Consider the following 4,169-nt stretch of genomic DNA (forward strand, 5'->3'; position numbering starts at 1 on the left):
GTGAAGGCGAGCTGGCCTGCCCCACGGAGAGCTGGCCCACGCTGCAGTGAGCTGACCCACACCATAAGCTGATGTGACAAGATGATGCAACAAAAAAGAGACTCAACAAACTGGGGAGCAGAGGTAGCTCAAGCAATTGAATGCCTCTCTCCCATGTCAGAAGGTCCCAGGAATTGGTTCCTGGTACCTCCTAAAGAAAAAACAAGCAGACACAGAAGAACACTCAGTGAATAGACACATAGTCCAGATAGCTTGTGTAGGTCATAAGTGGGGGTAGAAATAAAAAAATTTTTAAAAAATACATTAAGTATAAACCTTCTCTTTATTTAAGGGGATTTTAAATAAAAAGTTCCTTTGCTGGGTGGTGATTGAGCTATAACATACATGAGTTCTACTCAGAGTGCCAGTCCACAGTGAGGTAAGGAGCATGAACCAGAATGTAAATCAATACGCTGCTGCTTTCATTGAGAAAATCTTGCTATGCAGGGAAAAAAAATGTCAGTTGAACTAAACAGTGTGCTTCGTGACATAGTTGATTTACATTCTTATGCATGTTTCTTATCTCTTCACAGACCATACAGTTCACAACATACTGAAATAAATAGGAATTAATTATAGATACAGCTGCTAGGATTAGGAAGGTATATCATTGCAGTAGTATCATCTAACTGATTGAACATATACAGTAAACCTTGTTTGAGGTACAGGTGAGTTCAAGTTGATTTTTCTGCTAAAGATAAATTTCTGTAGTCATTTGTATTATTAAAGTAAAATTTAAAATACCTTCGTCTTTGCCATGGAATATATTTTTAACAAAATAAGAGTTAATTGCATAATTTTAGTAAATCTTGACCAAATGCTATTATTATAAATTGAGAAATGCTTTATTAAATATGTGATTTTTTAAAAATTTATTGTAATAGTATCTACATTTGAAATATAGTATTATAATATCCTTAAACAATGCTTAGTTTATATATGAATTTGGGTAATGCAAATTAGGAGCTAATATACAGAATTACTAAAAAGCTGTCTTTTGGGGGATTTCATCTTAAAATATTTTAAAAATCTATTTATATTTTATAGTGCCCGTGAATGTTTATTTTGGGGGAAAAAAAAAGCTTTGCTGATAAACGAAGATCTTTATTTACCTTATCTTCCCATATTTAGGAAGTCTGCTTAGTCATGGTTTCAGGGAAAAATAATCAAGATCTCTATGTGTATGTAGATATGTGTGTGTGTATGCTTGGATTAGCTTTATCCTCAGAGAAAACATGAGGCAGTTAAGTTTCTGTACATTTTTAATTATTTCAAAATAGTTTTTAATAAAAGGTCATAATTCAGAACCCTTATTCTACAAAGGTCTAAAATATTCTGATGGATGGGAAGCGGACTTGGCCCAGTGGTTAGGGCATCCGTCTACCACATGGGAGGTCCACGGTTCAAACCCCGGGCCTCCTTGACCCGTGTGGAGTTGGCCCATGAGCAGCGCTGATGTGCGCAAGGAGTGCCCTGCCATGCAGGGGTGTCCCCCGCATAGGGGAGCCACACACGCAAGAAGTGCACCCCTTAAGGAGAGCCGCCCAGTGCAAAAGAAAGTGCAGCCTGCCCAGGAATGGTGCCACACACACAGAGAGCTGACACAACAAGATGACGCAACCAAAAGAAACAGATTCCCGAGCCACTGACATCAACAGAAGCAGACAAAGAAGACGACGCAGCAAAATAGAACAGACAACCGGGGTGGGGGAGGAGAGAAATAAATCTTGAAAATAAAAAAATATTCTGATGGTATCAGTGCAAAAATGATGAAGCTAAAAGTTCAAGTCACCTTTGTTTCCTTTAAAAAAAAATTTGACTTTACTGTAAAACAGTGATAAAGTTTACATTAACTTTAAGGTGAAAGACTTGGTTTACTTCATCTTGGTCAAGAGACCTTGAATTATAGCTGTAACTTGGTTAACAGGGAGGGGAGGAAAGCCAGAGAAAGAAAGGAGGAGGTCCTATTCCTTAGCTACGCAGGAGCCTAAATATCAAATGCCAGCACTAAGGGGGCTTGTGTGGCAATGGGCGTCAGACCTGAGAGCTGCCACCTTACTCTGATAGGGATCTCTTTAAGAATTTAAAGTCTAAATTTAAGAATTTAGACTGCTGCAAGCTGGTATAACATGCCAGCACCCTTCCCATCTTTGGCAATTCCCTAAGGGACAAAGTCAGATTTACTTATGATAGATAGGTATGTACAATTGATTCAGGGTTTTTTGTTTTGTTTTTTAGGAGATACTGGGCATTGAACCCATGTGAGCAGGCAGTCAACCACTGAGCTACACCCACTCCCCATCAGTCTTTTTTTCTGAACCACTTGAAACATGCAGATTTATACTAAATACTTTTGTGTGTATTACATAAAAACATTCATTTCTACAACCACAGTATGGTTATCAAAATTAGGAATTTCACATTGACAGAATACTAGTAGAATATCCCTTAATGTGTGGTTGGCTATTTTTTTCCTGCTAATTCCTGATGATTAGATTCAGGTTATGCATTTTGGTTATGTTCTCAGTGCATCACATCATCTGAGGTATGTGATTTCACTTTGCTCCATTCAATTTTAATCACTTGCTTAATGTCTCCTAAGGTTCTCTGCTGTAAAGTTTATTCTCGTTTATAATTAATTTGTAGAAAGCATAGTATTTAATCTATTGTTATGTATCAAATCACCCCTCAACTTGTTTAAAACAATACTGGGGGGAAGCAGATGTGGCTTAACTGATAGAGCACCTGCTCTATCAGGTCCAGGGTTCAAACTCAGGGCCTTCTGGCCCATGTGGTGAGCCGGCCCACGTGCAGTGTTGCCACGCTCAGGGAGTGCCATGCCGCGTGGGGAAGCCCCACGCACAGGGAGTGTGCCCTGCAAGGAGAGCCGCCCCATGCAGAAAAAAGCACAGCCCATCCAGGAGTGCTGCACATGCGGAGAGCTGACACAGCAAGATGATACAGTAAGGAGAGACACAGATCCCCAGTGCCACCAAGAATGCAGGCAGACACAGAAGACTACGTAGCGAGTGAACACGAGAGCAGACAACAGGTGGGGGGGTGGGGAGGGGAGGAAATAAATTTTTAAAAAAATAAAATACTGGGGAGCAGATGTGACTCAGGCAGTTGAGCACCCACCTCCCTCATGGGATGTCCTGGATTCAATTCCCAGTCCTGAAAAATCAAACAAGCAAAACAAATGAAAAACCAACTCAGGGAAACTGATGTGGCTCATTGGCTGAGTGCTGGCTTCCCACATACAAGGTCACTGATTGGGTCCCCAGTACCTCAAAAAATATACATAGATATGGATGGATGGATGGACGGATGGATGGATAGATGGATGGATGGACAGACAAGATAGGTAGATAGTCTTGTATTTTCTGTGGGTCATGAGGTCAGGAGCAGCTTGGCTGGGCAGTTCTGGCTCAGGCTTCACGTGAAGTTGCAGTCATGTTGATCTGGTTCTGGATTCTTGTTTTTCAATGGGTTATAATCTGTTACTATGATTATTTTATGCTTAAATTGATTAATTTTATTTTCAGATTTGACCAGTGGGAACCCCTTCAACTTGGTTCCTCTAGCCTTTTTTGACATTTCTCCATTTTTCCTTACTTTCTAGCACCAAACATTTAAGGCTCACCTTGTACATTCTTTGTCCTAACCCTAGAAATAGTCATTTTTCCCATGAGCCTTGGTTCCTTCTCATGGAGAATGGTATTTAGAAATCAAGAAATGAAATTTACTGGGTGATGTTGCAGGGACAGTTACCAGACGTTGTATGTCCTCCCATGGCCCACTGGATGGAGTGTGGGCTATGATGTGGACCGTTGATCATGAGGTGCAGCGGTGCTCAGAGATGTGTTCACCAAGTGCAATAAATATCTCATGCTGATGGAGGAGATTGTTGCTGTGGGGGAAGGAGTGGGGGAAGGGGGGTGGGGGTATATGGGGACCTCATTTTTTTTAATGTAATATTTTTTTTAAAAAAGACCAAAAAAAATGAAATTTAGGTGTGATAATTGTTAATGGGTGCCATTGCTGCTAAGTCCCTTTGGTGGACAAAGTTAGGGAAAAAATTGTATGTGTGTATTATATATGTATCTGTACAATCATAGTGGGTGTATATA

This window comes from Dasypus novemcinctus, chromosome 5, assembly GCF_030445035.2.
Source record: "Dasypus novemcinctus isolate mDasNov1 chromosome 5, mDasNov1.1.hap2, whole genome shotgun sequence".
Taxonomy (NCBI): domain Eukaryota; kingdom Metazoa; phylum Chordata; class Mammalia; order Cingulata; family Dasypodidae; genus Dasypus; species Dasypus novemcinctus.